This window comes from Mustelus asterias, chromosome 9, assembly GCF_964213995.1.
Source record: "Mustelus asterias chromosome 9, sMusAst1.hap1.1, whole genome shotgun sequence".
Classification (NCBI taxonomy): Eukaryota; Metazoa; Chordata; class Chondrichthyes; order Carcharhiniformes; family Triakidae; genus Mustelus; species Mustelus asterias.
This window is the reverse complement of record NC_135809.1, coordinates 96,979,584-96,999,113: the sequence shown is the minus strand read 5'-3', so window position 1 is coordinate 96,999,113 and position 19,530 is coordinate 96,979,584. Positions and strand designations below refer to the sequence as shown.

Genomic DNA, 19,530 nt, shown 5'->3' with positions numbered 1-19,530 from the left:
CTTAATACTGGATTCCAGCATTTACTTGATGACTGATGTTAGGCTAACTGTAGTTCCCAATTTTCTCCCTCTCTCCTTCCTTTCTTGAAGAATTATATTTGCGATAGCTACCTAGCAATTGGAACCATTCCAGCATTTGAATAGGGAATTTTGACAGATTCCAATCAGTGCATCCACTCTGTCTATCTCTGCAGCTGCAGTTTGTAAACTGGAGAATGTCGGCCATTAGGTCCAGGGGATTTGTTGCCTTTTAGGCCCAATAATTTTTCCAGTAATTTTTCTTTACCAATACTAATAGCTTTAAATTCCACACTCTCATTAGATCCTTGGTTCCCAACTATTTCTGGTACGATTGTATGTCTTCTACTGTTTAACATCTTTGTCATTCTGCCTAAGCCTCTAAGGGACCCATGTTAAATTCTACCACTCTCTTCCTTTTTACATATTTGCAGAAGCTTTTACAATCTGTTTTAATACCCCCTGCTTGTTTACCTTCGTATTCTATTTTCTCCTTCTATATCAAATTTGTGACTGTCTGTTGTTGGTCTCAAGCTTACCATGCTTCTTGCTAATATTGGAAGCCTGTTTTAATCCATCCAGTATAGTTGAAATCCCCCTTGACATTTTTTTTGACTTGTTTCAATCTTTTTGCATTTTGCTTCCTCCACCTCCCTCTCATTATTATGTGATCTGTGGCTAACCTTTAATTAGTGTGATTCACCCAATCTTTTACCTCTATCCACAGGAATTCAATTTGTTACTGATAGCTGTGTCACTTTTTTCCGCTGTCATTATGTTAACTCTAATAAGTACGGCTAGTCCACCTTCACTTCCCTCTCTATCTTTTCCAAATACGCTATACAAGCAAGGTATAATTCCCAGTCCTGCTTCCTCTATCTCAGTGAGACACAGGTTGAAAATTCCTCTCTTCTGTCCCAAAACTTGCATCATCTCCAGTCAGAAAAGCATTACCCCTACTGTCCAAGCGCAATATTTCAATTGCTCACATATCATTTCTCCTATGGCTCCTCAAGTGTGTGTCAAACTAGTCCAAGATCAACACTAGTTTTGTGATTAGAGCTCACACTCACAAGGAACATGATAAAACATATAAAACACCATATTTTCTGATAACCATTCCCTTTTCCGATTACAGAATATAGGGAGAAAACATATAGTTCACAGGAAGATCTTGGATCAATGAGATTCTAACTACTACACTGGAATCTTCAAACGGTCACTTGCTTAATGTTTTCACAATTATGCTTGGATTTCATATCTGAACATCTCGGGCGGCATTTTACAGCCTCGCTCGAGCGAGACCGGAAATTCTTGCCCAAGGTCAACGGACATTTCCATTGTCCGCCCCTCACCCGCTCCAATTCCGTGGTGGGCGGGACGGTAGAATTCCGGCGCTCAGGAGAGGAAAGACAGAGTAAATAGGCATGGAATATATAGGGAAAAGCTAGGAAAGATGGGAAAATTCCAATGATCGCCTGAGCCAGCTGTGTTAGGCCTCATATATTTACCTCTTGATACATATGGTCTCTGCTCATTGTTGTTGAAGTGCGTTTGTTTTGCTAACAATTGTAAATTAATGCCGTGATTCAGTAATTGCTGTTTAGAAAGGGCAGGGATTTATTAAAAAAAGAACTAGGTGAAGGTTCAAGGTCCATAAAGCAAAGATTGAAAAGAGTAGAAAAGAAGATGAAACCATTGTTTTCAGCCTCTGCTTCTCTGTCCCCGACCCTCTCCCACACCCTGAAAACACTCTGAGGTTAAGTCAGTCTGTTCACAATTTGGGTATCACATGTGACCTCGAGATGAGCTTCTGACGTTATACTTGTACCATGAAGGACTGCCTTTTTCCACTTCCATATCGTCACCTGACTTTAGAGTCATAGGGAGAGATTTACAGCATGGAAACAGGCCCTTCGGCCCAACTTGTCCATGCCACCCCTTTTTTTTAAAACCCCGAAGCCAGTCCCACTTGCCCGCATTTGGCCCATATCCCTTGTACCCATCTTACCCATGTAACCGTCTAAATGCTTTTTAAAAGACAGAATTGTACCCGCCTCTACTTCTACCTCTGGCAGCTTGTTCCAGACATTCACCACCCTCTGTGTGAAAAAAATTGCCCCTCTGGACACTTTTGTATCTCTCCTCCTTCACCTTAAACCTACGCCCTCTAGTTTTAGACCCCCCTACCTTTGGGAAAAGATGTTGACTATCTAGCTGATCTGTGCCCCTCATTATTTTATAGACCTCTATAAGATCATCCCTCAGCCTTCTACGCTCCAGAGAAAAATGTCCCAGTCTATCCAGCCTCTCCTTATAACTCAAACCATCAAATCCTGGTTGCATTCTATTAAATCCTTTCTGCACTCTTTCGGGTTTAATAATATCCTTTCTATATTAGGGTGACCAGAACTGTACACAGTATTCCAAGTGTGGCCTTACCAATGTCTTGTACAACTTCAACAAGACATCCCAATTCCTGTGTTCAATATTCTGACCAATGAAACCAAGCATGCTGAATGCCTTCTTCACCACTCAGTCCACCTGTGACTTCACTTTCAAGGAGCTATGAACCTGTACTCCTAGATCACTTTGCTCTGTAACTCTCCCCAACGCCCTACCATTATCTGAGTAAGTCCTGCCCTGGTTCAATCTACCAAAATGCATCACCTCAGGTGATGGGACTTTGCCCCGTCTCAGCTCAAATCTTGCTCAGACCTTCAAAAGGTTGTTATAATTTGCTGCCTTTCAACTTGACCATTCCAACACACTTGCGACTGCTTCCCCACATTCTACCCTTTGGAAACCTGGCGTCATTCAAAATTCTGCTAGCTGTACCTTAACCAGCACTAAGTCCCATTCACCAAGGTCAAGCAATGTCATTATTTTAAAATTCTCATTCATATTTTTAAACCCCTCCATGGCCTCACCATCCCCTATCTCTGTTAACCCCTCCAGTCCACAATGTCCTGTGATATCAGTATTTTTCTGTTTCTTGTCCCTGAGCATCCCCAATTTTATTGGTTCCATCTGCTCAGCTAGCTCAGTCGGTAGAGCATGAGACTCTTAATCTCAGGGTCGTAGGTTTGTGCCCCATGCTGGGTGCCATTGTTTAGGGTGGCACAGTGGCACAGTGGTTAGCACTGCTGTCTCACAGCTCCAAGGACCTGGGTTCGATTTCCGGCTTGGGTCACTGTCTGTGTGGAGTTTGTATGTTCTCACCATGTCTGTGTGGGTTTCCTTTGGGTGCTCCGGTTTCCTCCCACAGTCCAAAGATGTGCAGGTTAGGTGCATTGGCTATGCTAAATTGCCTCTTAGTGTCCTGGGACATGTAGGTTAGAGAGATTAGTGTGGTACATATGTGGGGTTACGGGGATAGGGCCTAGGTGGGATTGTTGTCAGTGCAGACTCGATGGGCCAAAGGACCTCCTTCTGCACTGTAGGGTTTCTATGATTTCTTTGAATACCAGGCCATTATAGGAACATAGGACTTGGGAGCAGGAGTAGGCCATTTGGCCTTTTGAGCCTGCTCTTCCATTCAATAAGATTATGGTTGATATGGTGGTGGTCTCAACTCCAATTTAGAAGGCTGAGGGGGGATCTTATAGAGACCTATAAGATAATGAAGGGGCTGGATAGGGTAGAGGTGGAGAGATTCTTTCCACGTAGAAAGGAAGCTAGAACTAGAGGGCACAGCCTCAAAATAAAGGGGGGTCAGTTTAGGACAGAGTTGAGGAGGAACTTCTTCTCTCAGAGGGTGGTGAATCTCTGGAATTCTCTGCCCACTGAAGTGGTGGAGGCTACCTCGTTGAATATGTTTAAATCACGGATAGATGGATTCCTGATCGGTAAGGGAATTAGGGGTTATAGGGATCAGGCGGGTAAGTGGAACTGATCCACTTCAGATCAGCCATGATCTTATTGAATGGCGGGGCAGGCTCGAGGGGCTAGATGGCCTACTCCTGCTCCTATTTCTTATGTTCTTATGTCCAGTTTGCCATCTGTTCCCCATAACCCTCAACTCCTTTTCTATCAAAAATCTGTCTAACTCTGCCTTAAATAAATTCAATAACCCAGCCGCCCTGCTTTCTGGGGAAGAGAATTCCATAGATTAACAACATCAGAGAGAACATAATTCTCCTCATCACTTTTTTAAACCGTTTAAAACAGTGATGAGGATAATTATTTTCTCTCTGGTTATTGAATGGAAGAGCAGGCTCAAAGGGCCGAATGGCCTACTCCTGCTCCCAAGTTCTATGTTCCTATAATAGCATGGTATTCAAAGAAACCATAGAAACCCTACAGTGTAGTTCAAAAGATCACCTCTCACCCTTCTAAACTCCAATGGGTATAGGCCCAACCTGTTCTTCATCAGATAAGCCCCTCATCTCAGGAATGAATTGAATGAATCTTCTCTGTATTGCTTCTACTGCACTTATATCCTTTCTCCAATTAGGAAACCATTAAATGTACACAGTAGTCCAGATATGGACTCACCAAAGCCATGTACAGCTGCTGTAAAACCTCCCTACTTTTGTATTCTATTGCCCTTGCAATAAACATCAACATTTCACTTGCCACCCTCAACATTTGCTGCACTTGCATTCTAACTTTATGTGATTCATGTAACAGGACACCCAATCCCTCTGTACTACCAGATTCTGCAATCATTCTCCATTTAAATAATACGCTGCTTTTCTATTCTTCCTGCCACAGTGGATAAGTTCACATTCTCCCATATTATACTTCATCTGAAAAATGTTTGCCCCCTCGCATAACCAATCTATCTCCTTCTGTAGACTCTTTCGCTGAAATTCTACCACTCTGCCTGCCACGGAATCGGAGTGGGCGAGGGGCGGACAATGGAAATGTCTGTTGACCTTGGGTGGGGTTTTCTGCTCTCGGGTCGAGCGAGGTTGTAAACTCCTAGCCTTTACCTCCTCCAGACAACTTAGTTTCCTACATATCTTGGTGTCATTGGCAAATTTAGCTCCATATATCTGATTCCTTCAGCCAAGTTATTGAATAGATTGTAAATAATTGAGGAACCAGCACTGATCCTTGTGGCACTCCACTTGTTGCAGCTTGTCAGCCCAAAAAAGATCCATTGATCCCTGCTTTATGCTTCCTGTTATCCAACATAATCCTTTGTCCTTATATGTTACCCTCTACACCATGAAAGCTAAAGGCCCTAAACTCTGGTGTACTTTCCCTACACCTGTCCCTATCTACCTCACTCTTCTCATTTATTATACTTGTTAAAACCTCCCTCTCTGACCAAACTTTTAGTTATCTGACCCTTGGGTCAAGTTTTCACCCAGTCAGATTGACACGGGAGCAGCTTAATAATTGTGGGTGGGTCCGTATTCTGGGCTTCCCAACCCCATCCCCAGGCTATGCAATTTTTGGGTGTGCCTTTAAAGGGCATGAGATGCTTCCTGTCAGAAGCCCACATCTGACACTCCTGATCTGGCTAACTCCATTGCAGAGATATGTGTCTCCTACTGAGGTCGTGAGCGAAAGCTACTGAAAGTGTAAATCACCCAGGCTCTTTGATATTTCAAAAATTGCAACCCACAAGCACTTGAGTCCATTTGATTGTGTCAATAAACAGTGTGACAACAGAACACCTGAGCTGTTGGTCAAACAATGTTTACACTGGGGAGCAGGTGATCTGATTTGTTTGAATAACTATTTTTGCAATAGGAGAAATTTATCAATGGAATACATTGTTTAAAGTTTTTTTTTACACACCCCACTTTACACTGTGACGTTCAGTGGCTCTAGAGAGATTACAGCAGGTCTGCAAGTGCCAGAGTTTGACATAGGCAGCATAAGGAGACATAAGAGGTGGTTGAAAGGATAGAGTCTGGAAGAGAGGGTATGAGACGGCATGGATGAGAAATGGAGAATATTTTGAAGGTGATGAGGTGTGAAGGGTAAGGGGTGGAGGCCCCTTTTGTTTTTATTTTAACTGGGCCTAAGTCCCACAACACCAAGGGATGCCTTTTAAACAGTTCACCTCAGTACCCAGCAATCCCACCTGGCCCCCAGCAATGAAGATCCTGCCTTGGTGGGCACTTCCTCCTGTGGAGAAGATGTTCACTTCCTGGTGTCCTGTCTCCAATTCCAACAACTTCAACTAAACAAAAGACTTAAAAGATTTAAAAGCTTTTCTATCTGACAACTCCCCCCTCCAGTTGCTAACCAATCACTGCTAGTTTATTTACCCTTCCCACTCTAAGCACAATAGAGTCATAGCTGAAACTTAACCAACTCCCACACATACAAACACCTTTGTCCGCCATGAATCTAACTTTAGGTTTTACTCTCCCAGACACATAAGCGTTAAATTAGAATTAGGTATAGTTTTAAGTGAGTTTAATTTAATTCCGTAAACATTAGAATTAGGTATAGTTTTAAGTGAGTTTAATGTTTACCAATACAAATATACTTCCTTGAAAGCTGATAATATATTGGGCATGACAATTTGCTGTTGTAAATCTGGAAATAGCATTTGGGTGGTGTCAACTGTGGGTTTGAAAAGGTTGCAGAATGTGAGGGGAAGGGAAGAATGTGGGAGGTAATGAGTTCTATTAATTGTAAACCTCAGAAAGAATGACTTGGGAGTAAATGGATCTGCAATTTGCTTATTTTCAGATATTTAAAATTTCCTATGAGTTTCTTAAAATCACTTTTACTTTAGCAATAATGAATTGCAATAATCTAGCCAGAACAAGCAGGTTGATTTGAAAACACTTTAACCATTTGGTCCATTAATCCCTCACTACAGTGCAGGTGGTGTCACATCACTCCTCTTCCTTCACAGTCCACAACATGATCCAGACCTGTGGGTGCAGGGAACAATTTCAAAATTTGCAGGCAATAGAAAACTTGCATTGTAAATGATGAGGAGGACAGCATAGAACTTTAAAAGGACATATGCTTGGTGGAATGGGTGGATAGGTGGCAGATGCAGTTTACTGTGTTAAGACAGAGGAACTTGATGCAATAACCAGTACTAGGGAGAAGGTATTGAATAAACTAATGGGATTAAAGGCAGATAGGTCTCCGGGACCTGATGGCCTGCACCCTAGGGTATTAAGGAAAGTGGCAGCAGAAATAGTGGATGCATTAGTTGTGATATTTCAAAATGTTTTGGATTCTGGAAAGGTCCCAGTGGATTGGAAACACGCTAATGTGATGACCTTATTCAAAAGGGAGAAGGGCAAAAAGTAGGAAACTATAGGCTGGTTAGCTTGGCCTCTGTGGTGGGGAAGTTTCTGGAATCAATTATAGAGGAGGAGATGACTGAACATTTGGAAAGACAAAGCTCAATCACTATTGTCAGCTCGGTTTAATGAAGGATAAGTCATGTTTGACAAATTTGCTTCAGTTCTTTGAGGACATAACCATCAAGATGGATAATGGAGAACATGTGGATATCTAGACTTCCAAAAGGCGTTTGACAAAGTTCAACATAAAAGACTGATCCAGAAGGTGAGATTGCAGGGGATTGGGGGTAGAGTACTAGATTGGATTGAGGATTGGCTGACTGACAGAAAGCAGAGGGCTTGGATAAATGGATCCTTCTCTGACTGGTGAAATATAACTAGCGGGGTCAGTCCTCAGACCACAACTGTTCACAATCTATATAAATGATCTACAAGCAGAGACAGAGTGTAACATAGCAAAATTTGTGGGAAAGCAGGCAGTGAAGAGGAGGTAAAGATTTTACAGAGGGATATAGATAGATTAGGCGAATGGGCCAAAATTTGGCAGATGGAGTTTAATGTGGGTAAGTGTGAGATTATCCATTTCGGCTGGAAAAATAGAAAGGTAAATTATTACCTAAATGTAAAGTGGATTCAAAATGTGCCTTGGCAGAGGGATATGTTCATGAATCACAGAAAGTCGGTATGCAGATGCAGCATGTAATAAAAAAGGCAAAAGGAATGTTCGCATTTATTGCAAAAGGACTGGAGCATAAAAGTAGAGAAGTGTTGTTGCAATTGTATAGGGTGTTGGTATGACCATATCTGAAGTCTTGTGTCCAGTTTTGGTCTCCTTATTTAAGGAAGGATGTGATGGCATTGGAGGCAGTTCAGAGGAGGTTCACTAGATTGATTCCGGGATGAAAGCGTTGACGTATGAGGAAAGATTAAACAGTTTGGGATCACACTCGCTGGAGTTTAGAAGGATGAGAGGGAATCTGATCGAGGTATATAAAATACTAAAAGGGATTGATAAAGTAAACGTGGAGCAAGGGCAGAATTCTTCCATTCCGCCCGTCATAGGAATCGTAGCAGGCGAGACACGGACCATGCAAAGGTCCGTTGACCTTGGGGTGGGATTTTCCAGACTTGGGGCGAGCGTGGCTGGAAAATCCCACTTCAAATGTTTCCCCTTGTGGGTTGCCATGATGTGGAGATGCCGGTGTTGGACTAGGGTAGGCACAGTAAGAAGTCTCACAACACCAAGTTAAAGTCCAACAGGTATATTTGGTAGCACGAACTTTTGGAGTACTGTCCCTTCACCTGGTGTCGGGGGTGGTGATTGGGAGTGGGGCTGTGGGGGAAAGGGGGGGTGGGATTGGTTGAGGTGGGCTGGGGTCGGGGAGGGTTGGGGCTGTCCCCGGGCATGCTCGTGGGGCCAGTGATTGGGCCCACAAGCTATCAAGTTGGCCAGCAAACAGGAAGCCGGCAGACAGGGGCTACTGTGCGTCCACCGATATTGGCGCATGCGCAGTGGCCCGCTCAGCACTATGCTGCTGGCCTCTCCAGTGGGAATAGGCCCCGCTCACAGATTTCTTATGTGATTTATGCTGGGGCACTCAGCAGTGCACAGAGTTTGGGAGATTCTTCTCTGAGCTCCCACTGAAACAAATTGTGTGATTTTCTCCAGTTTTCACACAAATTTGACACATAGGGCCTGATTTTACCATTTTCATTCTAAGTGCTGAATCTGGGCGGAATTCAGATCCGACTTGGAAATCTGCTTTCAGACGTCCCCCATATGCACTCAGCCTGAAAAAAAAATCACATGTCTGAATCACGTTGTGGGCGGGGCTTAGCATGTCTGAAACGATTGGAGCTCTGAACTGCGCGTGTGCAATTAGAAAAAAATTTGAACAGGCGCGCCCCTGTCAGATCGCTCCTGGGCCGGAGAAAGTGGAGAAAGCGGCCTGGGAGCGAAAAGTGGGAGCGATGGCCCCCATAGACATCACTGTCCCCCTTATCCACCCACTCCCCCGCTACCCAGACTGATCGTGACCCCCTGCCCCCTTCCCCCCTACCGATCACCCGCAGAGTGGCAGCGGACCCCCCTGCGCACCCCCCCATCCCTCCCGCCAGAGATCCATCTGGCCTCCCTCCGCACCCCCCACCAGAGATACATCTTACTTGCCTCCCTCCTCCGCCCCCCCCCACCCCCTCCCCCAGAGAATGATCTGGCCTCACTCCCACCTCCCCCCCCACAGAGAACGATCTGGCCTCACTCCCCACCCCCCAGAGAATGGTCTGGCCTCTTCACTCCATCCCCCCCCCCCCCCAGAGAACGATCTGGCCTCACTCCCCACCCCCCCAGAGAATGATCTGGCCTCCCTTCCCTCCTCCCCCCTCACCAAAGAATGATCTGACCCACCTCCCTCTCCTAACCAGACAACGAAATGGACTCCCAGGGACCCGGCTTCGATTCCGCCCTCAGGTCACTGACTGTGTGGAGTTTGTACATTTTCCCTGTGTCTTCCTCTGGGTGCTCCAGTTTCAGAATCACAGAATCTCACAGTGCAGGAGGAGGCCCATCGAGTTGGCACCGACAACAATCCCACCCAGGCCCTATCCCCATAACCCCATGCATTTACCCTAGCTAGTCCCCCGACACTAAGGGACAATTTAGCATGGCCAATCCACCTAACCTGCACATCTTTGGACTGTGGGAGGAAACCAGAACACCTGGAGGAAACCCACGCAGACACGGGGAGAACGTGCAGACTCCGCAGACAGTGACCCAAGCCGGGAATCGAACCCAGGTCCCTGGTGCTGTGAGGCAACAGTGCTAACCACTGTGCCACATATTGCCCACATTCCAAAGATGTGTGGGTAAGGTTGATTGGCCATGCAAAATTGCCCCTTCGTATCAGGGAGATTAGCAAAGTAAATGCATGGGATTACATGGATAGGGGTTGGGTGGGATTGTTATTGGTGAAGGATTGATGGGCCAAATGACCTCCTTCTGCACAGTAGGGATTCTAATCTATTCTATCAGTTAATTATTCCTTTTAATTGAAGTTAATAGATCACCCAAACTTTGCTTTTTGTCATGGAGCTATCTCATTTTGTAGTTCAGAAATATGGAATGGATTGACACTACACTTAGAAAAGGAATCCCCTATACGTTACTGACTGTATTAGATTCAAATTTCCTGGCAATTCAATTTTACCAGACAGAGAGAGAGAGAGAGGGAGAATGCCAAAAGGTTAACCTCTGCCCTTCCTCCCACCTGGCTTGCTGAGAAACCTACCACCTTGAATATATACAAATCTCAAAACATGGCACCATTGCACAACATTTTTTGTTAGCATTGTAGGTCTGCCTTACCTTTTCCTAATTGAGACTGCTGACATGTCAGCACGGTTGGGTTGGAAGTGAGGCCATGACACTCTAAGAGCATTGTCATAAGTACTGAATGCACAGGAGGCCATGACTCTAAAGTGAGGCACTACCAATTTTGGATTCCAAAGGTGACCATTCCTGATCTGTGCAATACCTCTCTGGATGGTATTTGGCAATGCTGTAAGATCAAAGCAGGAAATTCTACCATTTATTCAGTTTATTAATTTGAATGTTTGTGGACATTTTAGACATCATTATTCTTCTACTCATTAATTCCCTCTTCCAGGACTGAGACTATAAACTTTGCAAAAGCATAGTGGTAGTCATCAACACATTTAATTTTGTTCCTAAACTGAATCACAGAAAAATTCTCACCAAACAGACCATCATTTTTATATTATAGCAATTATGTAATTCTGGTGACATGTGTGATCTGCTATAACTGATGTATGGTTTTGTACATTTAATTATCCCATTTCATTCCAAATGTTCAAAAACCCATGGAATTTAATTCCAGATAAAATCATTTTCAAACTTGCATACCTTAATACTAATCTCAGCGATGTATCAAGATATTCTTTTAAACAGAACAATGCAAGTCTAAAAATAATGTGCAATGGAATAAATGCAAGTCTGCTTAACATTTGTATCTGAACTTCACTAATTGGAAAATATACCATAATTTCTATTCAGTGTGGAGCTGATATTAAGCAAACCACTTCTGATATTTAAATCAGTTTCTTCAGGCTTTGAGCTTTTTTGAACAAATCCATCTATTGTATCCCTGTACTTAAACCTACAATAGCAATATTCTGTGACTGCAACATTCCTCCAGACTCTCCATTTCATTTTAATTATCAAAAGACACACACCTATATTCAATATTCATACAGTCACCTCATTATTTAGCCCACAAACAGAATAAGCAAAGAGTTAGTGACAATCTAAAACTGCTGTGGGCTAAAGCAGCTCCTGACTTTCCTGAATAATTTGCGGCATGGTGGCACAATGGTTCGCATTGCTGCATCACAGCACCTGTGACCCGGGTTCAATTCCGGCCTCTGGTGACTGTCTGTGTGGAGTTTGCAGTTTCTCCCCAAGTCTGCATGGGTTTCCTCTGGGTGCTCCAGTTTCCTCCCACACTCCAAAGATGTGTGGGTTAAGTTGATTGGCCATCCTAAATTGCCCCTTAGTGTCTGGGGGACTAGCTGGGTAAATACGTGAGGTTACAGGGATAGAGCCTGGGATGTTATCGGTGCATGCAGGCTCGATGGGCTGAATGTCCTCCTTTTGTATTGTAGGGATTCTATGATTCTATATTTCATAATTTATCTGAATTTACTTTTAATAGCATCACATTATATCTCTGAGATTACCATACCTTGCTTTCATAATGTGCACCACACCTGGTACAGTTTTGCATGTTATAGGTAACCCTGGTTAGTCTAGTCGCTGGTGAATGAAACACTCCCTCCTGAAGATTTTCAGTCGGTGAAGTGAGTAATTTAAAAAGAATGCAGTGGGAGACACCTAGAAACAGAAAGAATTAATCAGGGCGTCACACCCTGCTAGTGTGCAGCATCGAACATTATCTGATGGCTTGTGTGAAGTGATGCGGGAGGGTCAGGAAAATGTGCGGAATAAATTTTCACATCGTTGTAGTTCTGTATGAGGAATAGGAGGTGCTTCAACTTTTGATTATTTTAGTTCATGGCCAAATCAGGAAGTTTAAAAAAATGTTATCCAAAGCAGCCTCATTGATGAATGTTTCAGGCGGTTTAAAAATTAATTAGTTGAGCTATTTCGACCAGGCAGGTCTTAAATTTGATCTTGTTGTTAAATGATTTAGTGGTGGATGGAGTAATACTATGGGCTTCAGCGCTCCTGGGTTCGGGGGAAGAAAAATGGACGAGGATTTTTTTCTCTGATCCAGTGAACGTACTGGAAAAAATACATCTTGATGGTGGCTGAGAAAAGGATCTAGACTGACTGTGATTTCTCCATCTTGGTGCTGACACTCCCATATAATTAATGGTGGTCTTGAGTAAAGTACTGGAGGATAGCAAGATTCCATGGAGCTGCATTCCGCAAGAGTCAATGCCTTCGGAGAAGGGAACTTGATGGAGATGGGGAGAAAATTAGAGACACGAAGGGAAAAGCTTTGTGCAAGCATTTCAATGTTGGTAATATCTCCAGATTTGAATCCTTCCACTTAGAATCATAGAATCCCTACAGTGCAGAAGGAGGCCATTCGACCCATCAAGCCTGCACCAACAACAATCCCAGCCAGGCCTAGTCCCTGTAACCCAACGTATTTACCCTGCTAATCCCCCTGACACTAAAGGGCAATTTAGCATGGTCAATCCACCTAACCTGCACATCATTGGACTGTGGGAGGAAACCGGAGCACCCGGAGGAAACCCACACAGACATGGGGAGAATGTGCAAACGCCACACAGACAGTCACCAGAAGTTGGAATTGAACCTGTGTCCCTGGTGCTGTGAGGCAGCAGTGCTAACCACTGTGCCACTGTACCACCCATAGGTTTCAGCTCCTGCACAGGCACTGCAATGGCTCTTCAGTCACAATGACATCCTGGTGATCATAACAAGGCAAATTCCTCCAATGCTTCTCCACCATCATCCAGCTGGGTGGCACTGCAATTGTGTGGTTCTATTCTCATTCACTGACAGTCTTTGATTGTATTGCATTTGGGCAGGTTCCCTTTAAAAATCACTAAAATTAACTCTTATCTGGTTAAATATTTTCAGATATGATTTTTCCTTGTCCTTTTCCATAATTAATGCAAACATATAATCGTTGTGAGGGCTTCAATTACCTCAGATGTTGAGGAAATCTGGACCAATCTGGACCACTTGTTTTTTGTGTTGGAAAGTCAAGTTCAAATTATTTCAGCTGCCTTTCCCATGTCCATCTTCCTCTTGCCCATCAAGCCAAACCACCCCAAGATTTCCCAAACACTTGCCCACAACCTGGGATGTTGTCATTCACCCCACAATGACATTTTCAAGTTTATTCATATCCACTTGGCGATCATCTTCTTTGTGAGGCCCACCTCCTGCACTCTTGATCACATTCCTCCTGAATTGCCAAATGCATTGCTTCTCTTCATGCTACCCAGGCTAACTGACTCTGTAAATGCTTTCTCTCTGCAAGTAATGTCCCCCCCTTCCCTTTCAAACTTGCTTTCATACACTACTCTCCAAAATACCAATTCTTGACCCCTCTGACAAAATAAACCACCATTGTACCTCCAAACTACGCCTTCTTTAACAAAGCCCTTCAATATGCTTCCAAAACCTTCTCAAGGGCAATTAGGGATGGGCAATAAATGCTGGCTTAGCCAACAACATAAGAATACACAAAAACACAAGACATAGAAGCAGGAGCAAGTCACCAGGCCCTTTAAGTCTGCCCCACCTTTCAATAAGATCATGGCTGATCTGTGTCGGCCTCAACTCCTTTTCTGTGCCATTTCCCCATAACCCACTATTCCTCGATTTATCAAATATTTATCCACCTCCACTTTAAATACTCCTAATGATCCAGCCTCCGCCACCCTTTGGGACAAAGAATTCCAGCAATTCACCACCCTCTGTAGGAAGAAATTTCTACACATCTTATCTTTAAATGACCGACCCTCTATCTTTTAGCGATGTCCCCTTGTTAAAGACTCTCCCACTAGTTAAAACATCTCACCATGTACCCTGTCAAACCCCCTCAGGATCCTATATGCTTGGATAATTTCACCCCTCATTCTTGTAAACTCCAAGGAATGCAGAGCCAGACTATTTAGTCTTTCTTGATAATACAACCCTCTCATCCCAGGAATCTCCTGGTGAATCTCCTTTGTAAGAAGTCTCACAACACCAGGTTAAAGTCCAACAGGTTTATAAACCTGTTGGACTTTAACCTGGTGTTGTGAGACTTCTTACTGTGCTTACCCCAGTCCAACGCCGGCATCTCCACATCACGAATCTCCTTTGGACAGTCTTCAATGTTACTATATCCTTTTTAAGGTTAAAGGACCAAAACTGTATGCAGTATTCCAACACCCTGTACCATTGCAACAAAACATCCCTATTTTTAAACTCCAACCCCTTTGCAATAAAGGCTAAAATGCCATTTGCCTTCTTAACTACTTGTTGGACCTGAACGCTAGCTTTTGGTGATTCAGGCACTAGAACACCTCTGTACTTCACTCACCTGCAATCTCTCTCCATTTAGATAATAATTTGCCTTTTGATTCCTCCTACCAAAGTGCATGACCTCACACTTCCCCAAATTAAACTCCATTTGCTAAGTTTTCACCCAGTCACCCAATCTATCTATATCCCGTTGCAGTATCACAATATCCTCATCGCAACATGCCCTTCCACCTAACTTTGTATCATCGGCAAATTTGGAAAGCTTACATACTGTTCCTTCCTCCGGGTCATTAACATAAATAGTGAACAATTGTGGACCAAGAACTGATTGAGACATTGTCAGATGAGGAGTCAATGTAGGGGAGATGAATAAACAGTACTTGGAGAGAGTTTGGGAATGGGCGGCAGAGTTTTGGATGTGCTCAGAGTGGATGGTAGGAGGCCAGGGAGGACAGCGTTGCAAAAGTCAAAATCTTGTGTCAAGCAAAAGTAATTTTTTCACGCAGAGGGTGGTGAGTATCTGGAACAAGCTGCCAGAGGTAGTAGTAGAGGCGGGTACAATTTTGTCTTTTAAAAAGCATTTAGACAGTTACGTGGGTAAGATGGGTTTAGAGGGATATGAGCCAAACGTGGGCAATTGGGACTGGCTTAGGGGTTTAAAAAAAAGTGTGGCTTGGACAAGTTGGGCCGAAGAGCCTGTTTCCATGCTGTAAACCTCTATGACTCTATGAGGTAAATTTTTTTCAAAAGTGAAAGCTGTGAGGTTGTGTTCAAGGAACCTTTGCCATTTGGATCAGTAACTACAATCCAAACATCAGAAGCAAAGTCAGAGATTTGAACACGCAGTGGTGGGTGTAATAGTTAAGCATAGCTACATCCAGCAGAAAATTTACAAGTAGTGTTAGATGAAGCAAATGCTTTCAACCACCAAGCCAGAGAGCAATAGTGGGAGGAGGCTACCACCAGCTGAAGATGCTCACACCCTAAGAAATGATAGTTAAGGATTAAAAGTCAACGGCATCTAAGTGAAGCTGAGGTGGGACAACTCCCATGGACTTGTAATCAACAGTACAGTTTGTATTATACTTGCAATATAAATACAATCTGTACTGTCAATGGCAAGTGCTAAAAATATTACAGCAGTACAATATGATGCATTGAATATGCGATCAAAGTAATCTCTGTCAATATTGATGATTTATGCTGCACTAGTTATGCGAATCTTATCAGCTTTCACAATGGTACCATTCTGTCCTAAGCATGGTTCCTCTAACGGCAAACAGCTCTAATAGACTCTAATACCGCCTCTACTACTACCTCTGGCAGCTTGTTCTAGACACTCACCACACTCTGTGTGAAAAAATTGCCCCGCTGGACACTTTTGTATCTCTCCCCTCTCACCTTAAACCTATGCCCTCTAGTTTTAGACTCCCCTACCTTTGGGAAAAGATATTGACTATCTAGCTGATCTATGCCCCTCATTATTTTATAGACCTCTATAAGATCACCCCTGAGCCTCCTACGCCCCAGAGAAAAAAGTCCCAGTCTATCCAGCCTCTCCTTATAACTCAAACCATCAAGTCCCGGTAGCACCTTAGTGAATCTTTTCTGCATTCTTTCTCATTTAATAATAGCCTTTCTATAATAGGGTGATCAGAACTATACACAGTATTCCAAGTGTGGCCTTACCAATGTCTTGTACAACTCCCAACTCAATGTTCTGACCAATGAAACCAAATATGCTGAATGCCTTCTTCACCACTCTGTCCACCTGTGACTCCACTTTCAAGGAATTATGAACCTGTACCCCTAGATCTCTTGTTCTATAACTCTCCCCAATGTCCTACCATTAACTGAGTAAGTCCTGCCCTGGTTCAATCTACCAAAATACATCACTTCACATTTATCTAAATTAAACTCCATTTGCCATTCGTCAGCCCACTGGCCCAATTGATCAAGATCAATCAAGAACCTCATATTCTGCAAACCACCATTTCTGAATGGGTGGCATGGTGGCACAGTGGTTAGCACTGCTGCCTCACAGCACCACAGACCCATGTTCAATTCCGGCCTTGGATGACTGCCTGTGTGAAGTTTGCATATTCTCCCTGTGTGGATTGGCCATGCTAAATTGTCCCTAGTGTCCAAAGAAGTGTAGGTTATGGGGACAAGCAGGGTAAATACATGGGGCTACAGGGTAAGCCTGGGTATGAGTTGGTGTAGAATCGATAGGCCAAATGGCCTCCTTCTGCACAGTAGGGATTCTGGGAATACCTTGAGGCAGCATTCTAAAAACAAATCCAAGAGAATCTACCTGAATCTAGCTCACAAATATTTTGGGATTTAACTGAACAGTGTTAATGTTGTGACACTATTGCAAATACCTATGGAGCTCCATAGTTGACACCTACACTATTGAGATGGACAAGTATGAGCTTATGAGCCATATTTCTTTTCCATGTAAGACAATGGAGGGGATTTTCCACTCCTGTTTTCAGGGAGTGGGAAAAGCAGCAGAGGCAGAAGATCCAGCTGGAGTCCCAAAACAGCTTTTATGCTGGCGGGATGTCCCTGATTGATTGTCCCCACCTCCTGACAATTACGTAATGGGTACCTTGACGTTCAACGTTGGGTTCCTCATTTCGAGACATTTAATTGTCATTACCAAGCCTTTACACCTGATAATGCCCTCACGTTAAATTGTCCATTCACATCGGCATGCTGATGTCAATCGCGGCAGATCCCCCACAACGTGCACCTGGCGAGCAGAACCCACCGGAAGTGTAAAAATGAGTACCGCCCCCAGGGGAGAGAGGGTCATACCTGGGCACTGCCCTGGAACTATTCCATGAGGTGGGACCTCTGTGTTGGGGGATGACTCTGCATGGGGAGGGGATTGTGTGGGGTGGAGGGGGGGGGGGGGGTGGGTTCTGGGACCATGATGTGGGAAGGGGGTGGGCGGGAGAGAGAGGGGAGTTCTGTGGCTGGGGGAGCAGGGGTTTCCATGGCAGGGCGGGGGGGGCGGGGTTGCGAGGCGGGAGGGGTTGCTTGGGGTGGTTCCGTGTCCATGTGGGAACTCCACGGTGGTTTGGAGGAGTTCTTTGGAGGTGACGGGGGTGGGTGGTCTTTTTTTATATCGGGGCATACTGAAACGTAGGTTGCTGGCAGGATGCTCTCAAACAGATCCTACCTCACCAGTGCGATGTTGTGGTATTTACGCTTTTCACCAAGGGGCTCACAAAAGGGCCGAGGAAGCTACTCTTGAGGCCAATGGCATCCGTCCCATTTTTCCTGCCTCCTGCGCCCCTCTGCCAAATAATGAGAAAATGTCACCCAATGACATTGATTATCAGGACAAACATTGAGGATTAGTTATATTGCAGTAACCTAGTTAACAGCAGTCAGCATGGATGATGCAATGTTCCTCCACTTGGAAAACACTTCTGATAGCGTTTCACACAGGCTTTTAATTAAACTTGGTATTTGAGGATTCAGGGTCAATCCTAAGACTGGATAAGAAACCGGTTGGATACAGTGTCTACCCATGAAAAGAGTTGTCAAAGTGAAGGCATCTCAGTGCTGGGAACACCCCTCTTTCTAATTTACAAATCTCCGAGATTTTGAAACTTAAAGCAAAGTACTGAACTAAGAGAGAAAGTAAAATTGTAGCAAACAAAATGAATTAGACAAAATACATCATGGCCAGAACAATGGCAGAAGAAATTAATTGCAGGAAAGTGTCAAATATGAGACAGGGGAAGGAAGGAGAGAGAAGGCTGTGATTTTACTGGCTCGCTCCGCCACGGAGTGAGGTGTTAAAATCGCGCGAGAGCCGAGAAATCAGCATCGCGCCCAATTTCTCGGCTCTCGGAATCTCACCGGCACCAGATTTCCAGTGTGGTCAGCCTCTCGCCCATTTTCAATGAGATGCTGAATATTTAAATTTATTGAAATGTTTATTTACAAGTCTTTAGCGAGCCCAGCGCACAATTGTCCGGGCTTACTAGTCTTTGCAAGCTCGTCTGGAAAGGTTTTCTCCAGCGAGGAAAACTCCTGCTCTCCACTGGGCAGTGCCAGGGGCGGGGCCTGAAAGGGGTGGGGTCTGGTGGGGGAGGATCCCAGAGGGGTGGGGCATATGGGGGCAGGGCCAAGCCGGGGTGGCCTGATCGGGGAGGGAGGGGGGCCCGTTGCACACTCGGCAGATGCGATCGTTGCGGGGTAGGGAGAGGGGTCCCACTGTCACTCTGTCGGAGATCGGTGGAAGGAGGAAGGGAGGGGGGCCAATGCCACTCTGGCGGAGAGTGGTGGAGGAAGGGATGGAGGTGGGAGGCCTGCTGCGCACTCTGCCGGAGATTGGTGAAGCAGGGGTGCAATTGGTCTGGGCAGCGATGGGGGCAGTGGGGACTATGTTTTTGGGCAATGCGGGGCTTGTGATCGGCTGCAAGCACTCGCGATGCGGGGAGGGGTGGCTGAGTTGAGGCTGGTGGAAGAAGCAGAGGCCTGACAGCTCTCTCTCTCTGTCAGGCCTCTGCTGTTGGAATTGTGCATGTGCTACCACAGAAATCTGCACATGCGCAATAGCTCCCTCTGCTGCCTGATCAGGCTGGCTGGAGACTTAAGCCCCACCTACTGTCTCTAGTCGCTAGAAATAATCTAGCCCTTCTTTTCAAGCACTATGTGTATATGATTGGGAGTAAAAACTTGCCCAAAAAATGGATCTGCCACTCT

General features: G+C 44.6%; 1 protein-coding gene and 1 non-coding gene across 2 annotated transcripts in view; both read left to right on the top strand.

Annotated features, from left to right (window-relative positions):
* The window catches only part of syt8 (synaptotagmin VIII), an 81,169-nt gene that overhangs the window by 14,133 nt on the left and 47,506 nt on the right, over positions 1-19,530 (top strand). The window lies entirely within an intron of this gene.
* On the top strand, positions 3,051-3,123 carry trnak-cuu (transfer RNA lysine (anticodon CUU)). Its single transcript has one exon. It is a non-coding gene; the product is annotated as a tRNA-Lys (tRNA).